Source organism: Pezoporus flaviventris, unplaced genomic scaffold (genome assembly GCF_033815535.1).
Source record: "Pezoporus flaviventris isolate CSIRO_AGI_PZ_B2104156 unplaced genomic scaffold, CSIRO_AGI_Pfla_v1 ptg000025l, whole genome shotgun sequence".
Lineage (NCBI taxonomy): Eukaryota > Metazoa > Chordata > Aves > Psittaciformes > Psittacidae > Pezoporus > Pezoporus flaviventris.
Window position 1 is genome coordinate 16,179,339 of NW_026892573.1, and position 15,698 is coordinate 16,195,036.

The 15,698-nt window shown below is 43.3% G+C and overlaps 1 protein-coding gene across 3 annotated transcripts in view; it reads left to right on the forward strand.

Moving 5' to 3' along the window:
• SPATA13 (spermatogenesis associated 13) overlaps positions 1-15,698 on the forward strand; it is a 149,314-nt gene that overhangs the window by 63,155 nt on the left and 70,461 nt on the right. Inside the window, exon 1 of one of the 3 annotated variants that reach the window (XM_061457639.1) lies at positions 9,779-10,032. The exons of the other annotated variants lie outside the window; for them this stretch is intronic. The gene's annotated coding sequence lies outside the window, so the exon portion shown is untranslated. Of the gene's footprint in view, positions 1-9,778; positions 10,033-15,698 lie in introns of those variants that run through there. 3 annotated transcript variants of the gene reach the window in all.

Consider the following 15,698-nt stretch of genomic DNA (forward strand, 5'->3'; position numbering starts at 1 on the left):
GAAATAGCTCCATGACTGTTCTTCCTTTGAGTTGCTGTGTGTCCCCGGTTTTCATCAAGTACACTGACCTGCAGGGTAGGTGGGGAAGAAGCACATTTCAAGAATAGGTTACTCTGTGCCTGAGAAATATTTGCATGGGTCTGAAACGGTGGTGTTGTCAGAAATACTTCATCCCATGGGAAGGCCTGGAGGTTCAGTCCAGCTCAGAGGTTTGGGTTTTGCACACATGGGAAAGAGGTTAGCTGGCGAAAGCTTCGTGCTTTCTTGTCCAAGGTAGAACCAAGTGTCATTTTATCTGAAATCAGCAAATATCAGCAAGAAATTCAGGCTATTTATGTCCAATGCAATAAAATTTTGTTTTGAAATGCGTCATTTGGCCTGGTTCAAAAGAAGCAGAGGTATTTCTATTTAAAAAATGAATATATTAATTGTACTGTAGTTGTTTAAATTAGAAACTATGGCATCTCAGAGGATGATAATTTAGTCCTTAAAAACTGGCCTTTTTAGAGGAATCCTAAGCATATATAATGTTTGCCACATGTAACAGTTCTGTGTACTTTTACCTGAGTCATCATCCTCCTACTTGTATTGCTATTTGCTTACTTAAAACCAAAACACAAGTCTCTGGGGAAAGTAAGCAAACCATTGGTGGTTTGATCTACATCAGGGTCACTTTTCTGAGGGGCCTGAGCAGTTTAAGTTCTCATCCCTGCTGGTAAACATGCCGGGGTGTGCTGAGAAAGCCAAAGTAAATAGCACTAAGTTTAGGGGGTTAAAAAAGTCTTTTAAAACAAGGATGCTTTTTCTCCCTCTGTCAGTAACATGGTTCCCTACAAAAACACTGTTTTCTGTGCAGTTTTCTGTGAATTCATAAAAAACATGCGTTGAGCTGTTTGCTCAGAAAACTGTCCCCTGCAAATCGAGAAAATGATATTCTTAGAAGGCCGAAATCCTGAGTCAATTGAAATTTGTAGGTGCTGGTTTTAGCACCAGCTTGATTATAATCTGACAGCCACTGTACTTGACTCACCAGCAACTAAACGTGCAGCCTGATGTGACAAACTGTAGGAGCTGTCACTTACTTAGCAAAACAGGGTGAAAATGTCACTGAGGCCCCTGTGGCTCAGAATGATCCCAGCAAAAATTAGGAGTGATGTTTGTGAAGGCTGAGCTGAGCCATGGTTATTGTGAGCAGGGATAAGCAGGCAGTGTCAGCCACTCACAGAAGCGCAGCAGGTAAAACCCTGATGGGATACACTCCACACATCACAAATGGGAGGATGTGCTGTCTTTGCTGACCTTACAGAGCTACAGAGGGAGAGTTTCCAGGGGACCAACAGGACAGCAGCACTGTCATCACATTGGTGATGTTACCGAGCTCTGCAGGGGTCATCCCCTTTACTAAACTTTTATGATCTGCTTCACCTTTCTTAACAGACTAACATTTCCACAGCACTCATCAGCAGAGTAATCAAGTACCTTCACGTAGGAGTAAATGTCTTCTAAATAACACAGTCGATTTAATTTGATTTTAGACTTGCTGAGTGCACTCACACAGCAGGGTGTCAGTACAGGTACAAATGGTAAATACAACACCCGCAGCATTTCACCAGTGTCAAAGTAAACAGGTTTCTGTTCTGAACTAGAGACCACTTTGTTCCCCCTGTCCCCAAGTGCCAGGGGATACCACAACGGCCCTGCTCTGGGCTATCTGGCCGCTGATGTTGCCAGGGTCCACTGGCAGACTGTTTGAGAGGCCAGCTCCTCACCCCCAAATGACAGCAGTAAACTCCAAAATAGCCATCAGCAAGCAAGATAGGTTCATAATAATATGCTTCTGGCAATCCAGACAAATAATGTGCTGATTTTCTTGGCATCCTGGCAGTGTTGTGGATGGAGTGGATGGTTGCAGTTCACTGCTGTTGTACTGAAGTTTTCCTGAAGCCCTGAGTTTCAGAGACTGCTCAGGTTAGGTCTAAACCACACTTCTTTGGTCCTCCAACCACCTGGGCTGCAGATCAGTGTATGAAGTACCATGCCAAAAGCTCTGTGTTTCATGCACTGGTGAATAGATAAGAGCAAAGGTCAACAAACTGAGAGCTGAAGCAAGGAAGAGATAACTCCAGCGCCAAGGACTCTCCACTTGGTGTCTTGGTTCTAGCTGCCAGGCATTTAAGCCCACAGGCTGCGAGCAAGAGATGGCATGTAAAATATGAGAAGTGGCCAAGTTTATTTAATATGTTGTTTTTTCCACTGCTCTCAGCACTGTTATCAGAACACTTAATTTAGTTACACAGAGCAACATGGAAAAACACTGGTGAGCATAAAATGAAAAAGCTACTTCTAAGTAGCTTCCAGATTAACTATTAGTCTCTTTGCATTGCCGGAAATCTAATAAGGCACTGATTACATATAGGACTGATGAGTTTTAAAATACACTCAATTTCAGCTTTTATATACATATTACTCAAAAAAGCCTTGGGGCAAGAAAATATGAAGTCATTTTGTTAGGACATGAGTGCAGATACCTCTAGGTCTTTTGAGCTGGCTGCTCAAAGGCTTTCTCTCTGTTCCTACACGGCAGCCAAGAAATGGCCAATCTGGGGAGCTGCTTTTCTCAATCATTCTTTTGGGATGGGACTACTGTAGCTGGAAGATAAGCACATCAGCTCTCCAGTATGGGATAACCCAGGTAATGGGAAATCCCAAACAAGGCAGGTCATGTGGAAACCTTGGGGTCATAGACCTCACCAGAGCTGCAGGCTCTGAGAGGGTCTGCTCTCCTGACCAGTGTTCCCAGGAGCCTGAGGAGCCATTCTTGTCCATGTATAGAGGACAGAACTTATTTAATAGGTACTTAAATGAACAAATCAGGTGTGCTTCTCACTGCTACACACTACCCCTTCCTCCTGTGGTTGCTTGAATAGTCAGTGCAGTATGACTGGAAAGCGCTGGGGATCTGTTGCTAAGACAAAACTACTTAGAACATGAGCATGACACTCTTTGCTCCCACCTTGGCTTGATCTTACATATAAATAGGGTGGTAAAACAGGTCCTCACTGAGAGCACCTCAGACTGTAGCCATCCATACAGACACAGACAGAGCATGATTAGCTACCTTCAGTGTATCTGTAGCTTTTAGAACCTTTTTGCCCTGCTCTGCATTCTAGCTCACAGTTAGTCTGCAGTTTTGCATTCATGTTTGAACACTGGCAAAAGAGTAAAATCCAGCTTCTTCATCTATTCTTCCTCCCACTTTTCTCCACCATGCATCCTTGCTGCCTGCCTTGTTGACAGGTCTGCCACTGCTCCAATCACAGAATAAGCTGATGCAACTCACTAGAACAGCAGAGAATTAAGTTAGGAAAACAAGTGAATTAGGAGAGGGAGGAACGTGCAGCTGGAAATAGAGGTGGGAGGGAAGGAGAATTGGGGAATGAGAATAGCAAAGACCTTCTTTCTGTGGCAGCCATATTTTAACTTGGTTCAGCAGTCATGTGAAATCATAGCTTCCCTCTGAACAGCAGCAGTGGTTATCATGTTAGTTTCTTCAGGACTGTCCAGCATGGGTAAACTTTGCAGATGCTGGCACAATGCTTTCCAAAGGCTACAGGTGGAGCTGGTATCACAGCTTAGGCTATATGCAGATACACCCCATGTTTAAGAACAATGTTCTAGTTCTGACTGATTGATTAACTGATTGACTGACCGATGCTATACCACAAGAAGGCCGTGCTTTGGAAAGCATCCAGCTTGCAAGTCCCACCTCTCTCAGTAATTTTCATCCAGAAGATTCATAGCTAGAGGAGGAAATTAAAAACTGAGGCAAAGCAGGAGTCAAACTGGTCTTTCAACTTGCTGGGCCAGTTGAGCAAGAGACATGAAAAATAATATTAGGAGACCTTTGAAAGGATTTTCCTTTTTAGAAGGCAAACTGTCTCTTTAAATTATTATGTCTTTCTGTAAGCAGGGCATTTAGAGAGTAATTTGAAATCACTCCCACAGGCATTCATCCCTCTTTGAAGCATTACTGGCTACAGCAACCTGCACAGCACAAAAACCAGCAAGGGAGGAGGCACAATGTCAGCCTACAAGTATTTGCTATAAAGTGTAATACAGAGAGAAGAGATATTCCCCAAATCCTTCTGAAACAAAGCCAGGGGTGACTGCACCAACCTGCTATGGTATGCTGGCACTCAGACTGCTATTTGATGCGCCCTGAGTCTCATTCCTCCTCTGTGCAGGTGTACTTCATCCACAGTGAGTGCCACCCTGGAGAAGGAAGATGATGTCAGCGTACCAGGGCAGGGGTGGGAGCTGGGGCAGGCTTGCAGGCAGAGCAGTCAGGAATCACAAGGTCACTTAGTAAATCAGGAGGCAGACCAGAGTCCTCCAACAGTGAGTCCAGGTACAAATATTGCATCATCTGAATGGACTCATTGGTGGCTCAGAGCTGTCAGGGCCCTGAAGGGCAAAGAAGCTGCACAGTAGCTTTAAACAAATTAAGACTTCCATGGTATTTGTTCCTGTCTATGTCAAGAAATAGCTTTTCCTTGAGAAAACTATTTGTGCTGTGCAAACCATCCATCTGTACTCACCATGGCTTGTAAAGTATATGCTGGGACAGATCTGAGGCTCAACTAGTAAACAGCGATAACAGCTATTGTTAACGTGATGCTGTGGCTAACCCATGTTGAGATGTTATTGTGCATAGAGCATTTTCTTCCCCTTCTTTCCCTCAGGATATATCCCAACCCAAGCATAGTCCTGGCTCATGACTGCATGTTGTGAATGCTCTGGCTGTGTGAGCTGGTTCATCTCCCTGGCTGCAGTAAAAATAGAAAAGAAAAAGAAATGAACAATTTTCTGTCAGTTGAGTGAACTAAGTTTACTCATCAAAGCAGCAGAGGGGCAACAGAGCTGGCATTAGGTGCAGGTGAAGACCATTGCCTAGATGGGAAAGAGGAAACTCACTTAAGTGGTATCAAGCCATTAACTAAGGCGTGCACCTTGTGAAACCTTACCCTCTGATGCAGTGATGTAATTGCTCCTTTTGTCACTTCCTGGCACAGTTCTGTGAAAATGATCTGTACAAGCCTCAGTGTTTTTCACTGATTTTTTTTTTTTTCCTGACCATTCTGAGACTGAGAAGAGGAGGGACAAAATGTGCCACCCTGCTGGCAGTTATGAGGAGACAGTAATCCTCAAGGAAGTGTTCATCAGTGGCCTGAACAACATCTCTGGCTGTGGCTTAAGGGTACAGCCAGGCAGTATATTTAAACAGGGCTAAAAGATAACTACTGTCAAAAAGTGCCTGGCAGCTCCCATCACCTTCCCACTTGGGTGCACTCCTGCCCTTTCCCTTGGAGCAGCACTGATGCTTGTCTGTGGTCAGAGTTAATACAGGGTAAAACAATCCAACAGGAAGCAAATGAAGACTCTTCTGCTCAGTAAGATAAATCAGCTAACAAAAGGAGTCAGACAAATGTCAGCTCCAGCAGAAAGAGCTGAGCAGAGGACAACCCTTTAGCTACTGTTAAATGGCACAGCTTCATCACCAAGAGCTGTAGGCAGCAAAAACATTGCATTTGCTGCCTCTTCAGGCATGGTGCATCTATTTGCTGTAGCTGACATATCCACCACTGTGTTATTTAAGACTCATTCAACAAATTTCAGTAAATTGATGCCAAAACACCACACAGAACAGGGGTACATGTACAAAGTTTAGAAAGCTTGATCGAGTGGAACAGCTTGGATTCTTGATCTGCTTTGGGTAAGGGGCATCCCTTCAAGGTGAACAGGACTTTCAGCTTTAGCTTTTGAAAGAGTGGACCATAAAGCTTCTTGTTTTGTTTGCTGTGTGCTTTTATCCTGGGCTCTGCCTTTTAAGTTTGCCTCAGTTTTTTGTGTTTTTTTTATGGACTGCATCCTGCTGGACTGAGTAGGATCCTAAGGAAATGATTCTGTAAAACTCAAGTTAGTCAGAAAGTCAAGGAGGTCAGCCCTGAAATGGAAAGGAGTTCTCAGACCCAGCTCTGACAATCTGCTAATCCCCCCAGGCAGTTTCGAAATTATATTGAGACTCCCATTGAAGAGGTAAATCGGTATTACATTCCATAAGCTAGTTCAAGGATGCCTATAGAAAGTTCATTACTTGCATGAAGGGCTCTGTAGGTTTCTGTGTTCTCCCTGTTTTGTTTCACTCCCTATGGCTAAGGCTGTACCCAGACTTCCTCACCCCATTGTCCTGCCCTCAGCAAATAGGTCTTTGGTGCCCATAGCAATGTAAATAGATGCTGAATACTGGCCTGAATAATTAAGCTTTAAAAATGTAGCTGAAAATCCATTGTCACACAAAATGGCGCATACAGATAAGAAGCAGGTAATTGACAACAGTCTTTTATAGTCTGTACTTAACCATAAATGCTGGCCAGAATTCAGGAAGGATTAAGTGTTTCTACAGGAGCCAGAACATTTGCAAACATAGCACTAAGCAGCTGCTAATGCTTGGTGCTTGCAGCTCTGGGCCAGAGCCCATTTCTTGTGTTCCTTCACTCCTTTGCTTTCTAAAACACCATTACAAAAGGATACAAGACTTTTCTGCTATATCATCAGTATAGTGGTTCATCTTCAGGCCTAGTAAGTGTGCTTGTGCAACTTTTAGTTATCTCTTGAAATCCTGTGGCTGACGTTGCCAAACTGCTACAATTCCAAGTTATCTATGTATAATAAAACAGCCTAATTATAAATTCTAAGTAAATAGTCCAAGCAGGGTATCTTCACAATTTGATCAAAAACAGATTCAGGAAAACAAATCTAAGCAATCTTAGCACAAACTATGCTGTGTATATTTTCCAGCAAAGGTGTTTCTAGAGTCCTGATAAAAATAAGTTATAGATTGTAGGGATAGAACAAAAGAAAACGGCCCCAAGCTGCACCAGGGGAGGTTTAGACTGGATGTTAGGGACAATTTCTTCCCCAAATGATCAGGCATTGGAACAGGCTGCCCAGGGCAGTGGTGGAGTCACCATCCCTGGAAGTGTTCACATACCGTATAGATGGGGCTCTCGGTGACGGTGACATGGTTCAGTGGTGGCCTTGGCAGTGCTGGGGAACGGTTGGACTTGATGATCTTAAAGGTCTTTTCCAACCTGGTTGATTCTGTGAGTCTGTGATATACTACTCTGGCTTTGTGTGGTGTTTGGCTCTTGTTTGTTTGGTTGTGGGTTTTTTTTCCAGTTACTAGCTTATTATTTCATGGAAACTGGGCTCCCTTTACAAAAAGCAAAGTTAGTACTTATATTCTTGTTAACAGCAGAGTGTTCATTTGGTATGAACAGTGTACAGAAATACAACTGAATTACATCTTATCTATTTTATAATTTTTTGAGAGACGATAATACATTATTCAAAGTTGAGGTTTTGAGTTTGTGAGCATTCTGATTTTATATACCATGTGCCAGCTGATATTCCTCAAGTACCTGCATGGCTGCAGTGCAATAGCATTTCAGCGGCTTATAGTCTGTAGGGACTGGGAAGAGCATTGTCCCATTTGACTAAGAAAACACAGACACAAAAAAGCTCAGATGGGAATTTGGTGTTACGTATAATCTACTGTAAGTGGGGTTGCTATTGTGCATTCCCACTGCACTGCCACCCACCTGCCTGCACTGCCTGATTCTTCATCCAGCAATTGAACAACTGGAGCTACGTCAGCTTAACTAGCTGATGAAATAGAAGATTATGACTTTTGGGTGGGTTGGTTTTCTAGTGGATCAGTTGCTGAAACCATTGCCCCAGTGGCCCCAGCACTGACAAGGCACAATCCCCAGAGATTGTGAGAGGGGATGCAAGGAAAGGATGAGAGTGACATTCCCCTTGAGCCTGCAGCTCATGGTTACCAGCTCATCAGGTGTCAAACTGAGCTCAACAGCAAGTCCAAAGAAGACTTGTTCAGAGGTGTAGCTCCTGTGCCCCACCTCAGTGTCACCAGAGCTACAAATGCATTTTTCCTTGGGTTTCACTCAGAGGCAGGGCAGAGGCCCAGCAGTGCACCCTTTGGAGTCACTTTAAAGTATTTTAAAATCTTACCCAAACCTTGTCTTCTCAGAAGGTTTTGTCTTCACTTACCCAGCAAGTGTAAATTGCACAGCAGTGCAGTTCTGTGCTATAGCTTTACAAGCTTCATAATAGCTACCATTTCCTCCAAACATTTACAACATTTAAAAGAATGCTTGTATTTTTGCTATTGGGTCAGGATATTGCCTGATGATAGTCTGAGAAATATGTACTGATTCTGGACCTATATTTCAGAATCCTTGAAAAAGTTTAATGGAACCTTCCCAAGGGTAAGACTTCCAAAATCATGAGTTGTGAATTTAGACCTCTTTTCTTTCTCCCAAGAAGATTTTAAGGTCTTCTCCAACCCTAACCATTCCATGATTCTATGAATTTTCCCACTTAAATGACAATTCAGGAAGTAACTAATGATTCTCAGCTAAAGTCCAGGAAAAATACATAGATAAAGAACTGAACTGTTTTGTTTTGGGGGTGCTTCTGTGGGCAAGGGTGGAGAATCAGGAATATAGTGCGAAGGAGATGATGATGCCTGGGTGTTGGGGGAAGGTTATGGTCACTTGTGGTGAATCCCAAGGTTGGAGAAAAAGAAGTTATAGCTTCCAAAATGCTAGATCTCTCACTCTTTATGCTGCTCTGCTGTTTCCAAGCTTAAGCACATATTTAACCTGGCTCAAAGACAAGTTTTCCATAGTAAATAATGCACGAATAAGCCCTTAAAGACATTTGTAAATAAGGCAGTTTTATAAGGCAACATTGAGTTAAAACACTGAAAAGTTGCTTGGAAAGCTCTTTTCAACTCCAAGTACATAGGTTTGTATTTTGTTACTTTTCCCTCCACCCTCATCCTTTTGCAGCTGGGGTCAAAAAAGCCCTGCAAGGCAGCACGGTTGTGCCCCTGCTGCCGGGCTGCTCCCACAGCCTGAATTACCAGTAAAGGGTTAGAATCTGAATGCAGATCCGTGTAGGGTGGCAGCAGTTTGGATGAGGAGATGCCTTAAAACCCATTAAACCCCACGTGATCCCTGCAGCACAATTCTCTTTTATCTCTCTCCCCTCAACCTCCCGGAGGCTAAAGAGCTCATCTCCATAAGGTTCATCTCCATAGGACTGGGGAAGCAAAGCCTTACACAGGCTTAACTTGTTTTTGACCCTCTGCTATTTATTCTGGCTTAATAAACTTTATTAGGAACTTTGAAGATGTTTCAAGCACCTTTGAAGGAACATGATACATATATGTGAGGAAGTTAGAGAAAAATACAAAATTTTGGAACTTCCTTAAAAATTCTGAATGCTTTACTTCACTTAGAAATGGGCCATGTATCTGAATAATGGATTTTCCCCTTTTATTTGGTAATACACTTCCTTCAAAGAGTTGTGGAAGCCCTTAATATTAACCACTGTAATGAAAAAAAAACCTTAGTCTGGGTGTGAATTCTCTAATGTATAAACATTCACTCTCTTTATTTCTTCCTTAGACAAATAAAACCACATAAATCAGCCTGCTGCAGGCTGGATAAATCTTTCTCATAATGAATTGCTTCATGCAGATGGCTTCTTAGGGGGTCAAAAACTCAAATGTGGTTACTATGTCAACAAAGGACAGGATTTAGGCATTTTTCTCAAGGACTTACGTCTGCAGAAGGCTGAGGGGAAATTTATGGAGCGTGTTGCGCTGACACTCTTCCAGCTGTTCCTCCCCCTGTGCGCAGAGGAGGCACAGGAACAGCTCCAGGGTGCAGCGGCTGTTCCAGAGACCCCCAAGCACTCGGAGGAGCTGTGGAGGGCTGGGGCTCCTCACGGAAGGTGACCTGGGCTGCTCAGAGAGGGCCTGGGACATTGCAAGGGAGAACAAGAGCACCCCTGCTTTTCTGTGTGCTGAGATCTTTACCTGGGGCTGGGGAAGGTTTTGTACATACAGGCGTCTGCTGTGCTTGCTGAGGAGTTGGCAGAGAGGTAAGACAGATCTTTTCTCTAACAAGTTTCCTTTCCTGCTCTTTTCCCCTTCCCACCCTAACTTACAAGCATCCAGGTCCTGCTACATCCAGAAGCCTCCAAGCGTAGCTATGTTACTGCTGCTGCTGTATTCCAAGGGTGGCTGTGCTTCTGCGGCTTAAGAGACATCCTGGCCAGATAGATGGTGGCTCTACAGGCAGGCAGAGTCCCCTTTCTAAACCTGAACCTTGGTTTTAGAGACAGTGGTGTTCAGCTCTGGAGTCCGTGCCTATGGCCCTCAGAAAAGTGAGAACCATAATCCACAGTCAAGCGATGCTATCCCTAGTTTGGGGTTATTTTGGGGTCATGAGTGCTTGTGTGTTTTATTATTGCATGAGACAGGTTTTTTATCTACATGAGGTCATTCCTGTTCATGTCTGATCTGGTAAAATTAGTTAGGATGGGTGAGGAATGGTAGAAATTGCTGAAGGGAATTCAGTGCTGGCTGGGACATGGACATAACAAACTGTGCTGGGGGCTGCCTGTGCCTAGTGTAGCTGGAGCTGCTCTCTCCAGATGCTCTGCTGCCCTTCTGTGCAGCTGCCTGTGTCTCTCCCCTCTTTTTCTAGCACAGATCTCTCTCAATTCCATCCCCCCATCCTTATGTATCACAGCTAATCTCATTTGGGCTAGTTTGCTCATGGGATTTTGGAATTCATCACACAAGCACATTTTTTACAGTGAAAGTGAAGCCAGTGTGTAGCATTTTCTGCTTCCTTTACACCCACAAACTCTGCTTCTTAAAAAGCTGCTGCCTCGTCAAGTCCTGTTAGTACATCAGCAGACCCACTTTAACAGAGATGCACGGGGCCTCACATATCAGACTACAGGAAAACCATCCCAGTGCTCCTGCAGGAAAAGAACAGCTGTGTGGAAAGATCAATAAACACAACCAGTTGCTCCAAGAGTCATAAAACAGAAAGACTCCACAAAATAAAATGTGTGGCAGGGGACCCTAGCTCCAGACACTGCAGGACAAGTCCTGGGAAACACAGTAATTAATGGGAAGCCTCAAACTTGTTTTCTTTGGGTGGTTCCATACACAAAAATATTTGGTTTAGGAGATGAAATCATGGAGGTAGGAAGAAATACATACCTATGCAAAAAGAAGCCTTGTTTAAGCTTAATGCATTGGAGAAATTGCTCATGAATGGTTTAGCTTTGTGAAAATAAAACACAGTGCTACCAAGGACAGAGAGACTTCAGGTGAGCTGCATATTTGCTGGCTCACCCTGTGAGCTTAAAGCGTCTGGTGCTGCTTTGGTTGCTTTTATTAATTCTCAAAAAAACCCTGTGAGAAACTGCATGAAAACTGTCTCATTTCAATAAAATTTTTATCTTCCTACCTGGATTTTCCATGTTACTCTAGCTCTTTGCTCCCTTGCTGGATCTCTGCCTTTCCCCAAGTTTTCCTTCAGCTCTGAAGAGAGAGAACACACAGTTTCCCCTTTCTGTCTTGCTGCTTCCCCTCCGTGACCCATAAGCCCCTTTGTCCTCTTTGCAGCTCTCTCATCCCACCCCTTGTTCTCCCCAACCTCTCTGGTGTGGTAGTCCTTCCCCATTGCTCTCACATCTACCCCAGCCTGGTCTACTCCTGCTCTCCCGCCTGTATCCTGCTGCTGCTTTCATGCCTGCTCATGCTCACCAGCCTGTGTCACCACCCTCCTTGCTCTGCCACCACTCTGAGAACCTGTGAGCACCCTGTCATGACAAGTTTCCTGATGAATGCTGCGGGCTCCACAGTGATGTCACATGAAGGAAAAAGAGCAAGGAGCTGCCCAGGGTTGTATCTTTGCTTCAGGGCAGAGCATACAGGACTTATGCAGAGCTCCGAGTGCATCTCTTCCATACAAGCAGCTGCAGTGGTTCCTCTGCTCAACGTCAGGAGGCTTGCTTTTTTCCCCTTCCCTTTGACATTTCTTGAAGCGTTTTGACAGCTGTGTGCCCATGAACTCAGAACTTAAGTTGTGATCGATGGGGAAATTCAGACTGCTAAATGGTTTTAATGCTAAATCCTAAAATTAGACTGATTTGTGTTGCGTAGGGGTTTGTATACATGTGGAAAACTATTGGTAAAACTATGGCAGTAACTTATACCTCTTCAACTCCAGTAGGGATTTGGAAGAGGACTGGAGGCAATGGGTGAGAGCCTGTGGGCCCCTCTCATGCTTTAAGCTATGTGCCAGGGTCATTAGCCCTTCCTGCCATTTCCTTCCCCAGCTGAGTGTTTGTGTTTAGGTCTCTAATTCATCACATGGAAACCTGCATTTCAGTAAAGACATTCAAGTAGTGCTTCGTGTTACAACTGTATCAGTAATAGAATGATTCTGCCTAACTTTCCTATACAGGCAAAGGCCAGTGGTCTGCTTTGAATCTCACTTCTGCTGCCTTTAGCTCATATGGGATAGAATCCAAAGCCCACTGAACTCCCACTCATCTTGGTGGGCTTCCATTCTGCCTTTTTGCAGCTAATTTCACAGATAGGAGCTCCAGGATCAGGCTCTTTGATTCTGCCTCAAATGAGTCTCAAATTTGCCTAAGGTAAACCTTACTTAGGTATTTATCTAGGCAGTATCTTCACTATTGGATTCATTTTGGGGCTGAGTCAATCTTGGATATGCACCTTCACAATCAGATTCTTCCCCTTCTGCAGTAAGACTGTCCCCCACCACGAGAGGGGTGTTGCAATGACACACTTCAGGACACCATATCAGGTATATGGGCTTGACTGAATCCAAAGCTCTTTTATACCTGTGTGCTGCAAACTGTTTTTCTACAGAGTGGTCAAATGGGAAGCGTTATCTGAGCTCCATGTGCTTTGATCCCCATATGTCTCTTTCCAGCAACACTTTTGCACTGTACTCACAAGTGGTTTCCTAAGAGACTGGTCAATTTGGACCAGCATTTCTGCTCCCTGTTTGTACTAGTTTTACCCTGAGAGAGCCTAGAAGCAGAGGAATCAAATGGAGTTGTTTATTAAGAATTGCTGCCACTGATGTCATTCCTGGGTGAAGACTGGTTTTCTGTTTAACCAAATGTGGTTACAAACAATGCAGGAATGGTCACTTTGAGTTGCAAATTGTTTTAAATTTTCTTGAGGGATTAGAGGGACCATGTCACTATTCAACAGGGATTTGCAGTTCCTGCACAAGGCCTCCTACTCTGAACAGGGGTGTGACAGTTTGTGAATCTGGGGTTAAGCAGAAGTGAATTGAGTACACAAATTAATCTCAAGGTCCTCAAACCCCAAAACCCCTGCTGCATCTGGGAACGGTTTTGAAATTACTCAGGATCAGTTCTGTAAAACCCCATGGATAGACCCCAAACCTGACCCAAGAGCCAAAATTCTCTCTCTAATTGAAAGAAGCAAAGTATTATCAATAAAAGTCCCATTTTTTGAAATGGGACTAACATGATCTTCACTTATCAGAAAGCCACAGATAGAAAGCCCTTGCCTTCATCCCATGGAGAGTCAAGTTACACGCGTCTCTTTTGGTGTGTAGACAAGACCCTTCTGATGTCAGGCATAAAGGAGATAGACACGCCCCAGGATAGGGTGTCTGACAGTAAATTGAGACAACTTTTAGATCACAGATGAGAGTAGTTCATGTGTAGCCATGATTAGAATTTTACAGAGGTTTTCCTGGATCCAGCCTTAAAAAAGATGAAAAGATGAAGGTCCTGATTTTTAGATGGAGAAACAAATGCATTTTAATTCATTGACTGTAATTACTAAGCACCACACTGCCATCTCACAGGAGCAGGAGCATGTCTGTGCAGCACATATAACTAAACGTGGCAGTCTGGGATACTGACCTCCAGACCAGTGTTAGAACCCAGACCCAGATCAGTGATGGAGACATACAGACCTAACTGGAAAGATCACAGAACTGTAGAATCAGGAGATTCTGTGTTTCTCCAGGAGAATGCTGTCATAGACATAAAACCATGGTTGCACTGTGTGGTGTGGACACTTCACCTAATTTTTGATTGGTGATATAGGAATCCAGGGAAACTGTAGGAGAGCCATGTGATTCTGCCCACAGACAGGGATTTTGTCTCATGCACATGATGGACTACACTCCCTAAAACCTGGGACTTGCTTTGTGTCCATACTGCATCCCATGTGCATGATGTCCACATGCATGGCAGCAACATGCCTGAGGATCTTGTTGGCTCATTGCAGCCTTTGGTGGGCTCAGTCACCTGTCATCTAGAAATTCTTGCAAATTATCTAATTCCTACTTTTCCAATCAGACTACATTTCTGGATGGAAGAATGTACTATTTGAACAGGTAAGGCTAATAAGGGAACTTAAAATCAAGTTAGTTTTTGCTTACTAGTATAGATTAAGCAAATTAGTGGCCATAAATCCTGAAGTGCACTTCAGGAGTGAGATGCACTTCTCAGGAAGAGCTGGAAATGAAGATTTCCTTGTAGACTCCGTAAATCCTTTCCAAACCCTCTGTCTTTTGGTGGATTAGTACAATCAGCGAGCAAATCTCAAATGAATTAAGACCAATGAAACATGCTGAAGTGGTGCATGACTAATTTGTACTTCTTGCCTTTCTTCCAATTTGCAGTATCACTCCTGCTAATGTCGTTAAGTGTCATCTGTTCTCTGAGGGGCCACAAATCTTGTTGGAGAATCTCATATTTAATCACATCATTTTGTTTCTCCTCTTATAAGAATGCTAACATGTTGTCCTATGAGGTTTGAAAAGAACAGTGCCTGTTTACTGTATCTGTTAGTAGTCCCAGGTTTTTGTGCATTTTTGTCATCTAGATATGTCTTTTAGATTCCAACACACAAAGAACAGTGTGATTTGCCAGTCCTCGATGTCACTCTCTGCATATTCCATTTCCAGAACCCTAGAAGGACATAAGCAGAATTAATTTCCAAGAGTTATGAAGGAGCTGTGATAAAACTGTCAGTTATTCAGATGAAAAGCTGGTGCCACTTAATGAGTGGCATGAATACTTAGAGGGAATAGAATAAGAAGAAATGATTTATGATTATTAGAACCATTTGTGACTATTTTAAGATTGTTATTGTAAAAAAATGAGGATTTTTTTTTTTTTTTATCTTTTTTTATTTTTATCTTTTCTCTGTTCAGTTAATTCCAATCTTGGAATTTCTACTTTTTTAAAACACCAGTGATGCAATTGTGGATCAGCAGATAGGTGATCTGGAAGTTTTTTGTTTCATGAAATAGTGTCATTGTAGTCTATTTATTTGAATCAAAAATAAGCATCAAAGACATAAGTATTTGTGGCAAGATGAAGTCTCTAGGAGATGACTGCTGTGATACGGAAGACTGCCACATCCACATGTGTCCCAGCTGAGGGGAAGGGAAGGTCAAGGGCTGTGAGATGGGCTTGAATAAGGCCATAGAGGTTTTTAATTAGAGGTTTTAACAAGCTTACCAACTAGATGAGAATTACAGCTGTGGGTGAGCTCCTGTGGCAGTGTAGGGGAGCAGCACTTACCCTCATATGCTCCGCAGAGCATGGAGAGCTTTTGAATGCAGTTGTGTAATGAATCGATTTAGCAGGCACAGGCTCAAGACTTTTTTTGCAACTTGCAAAAGCAACCCTATCTTTAAGGAAATCAGTGTGTACTTTGC